Source organism: Sinocyclocheilus anshuiensis, unplaced genomic scaffold, assembly GCF_001515605.1.
Source record: "Sinocyclocheilus anshuiensis isolate Anshui unplaced genomic scaffold, SAMN03320099.WGS_v1.1 scaffold1680, whole genome shotgun sequence".
Lineage (NCBI taxonomy): Eukaryota > Metazoa > Chordata > Actinopteri > Cypriniformes > Cyprinidae > Sinocyclocheilus > Sinocyclocheilus anshuiensis.
Window position 1 is genome coordinate 192,530 of NW_015558569.1, and position 308 is coordinate 192,837.

Consider the following 308-nt stretch of genomic DNA (forward strand, 5'->3'; position numbering starts at 1 on the left):
CTGCATTAGTGTCGTAGGTGAGAGCTGCATTAGCGCTGCATTAGTGCTGCAGGTGAGTGATGCATTGGTGCTGCAGGTGAACGCTGCATTAGAGCACCGGGACACACGGAAACACTGTATGGTGAGGGGTGTAACATTTCCGTCACATACTTGAGATATTCAGCCAATCACGATGCACTGGATAGCTGGCCAATCAGCGTATACCTCGCTCTTCAGACCGATGAGCTTTGTAAATATCGACGCATTTCAGAAAGGCGGGGTATAGAGGAGAAACAATAATGTACATTGTGGAAAATAATGTGTTTTTT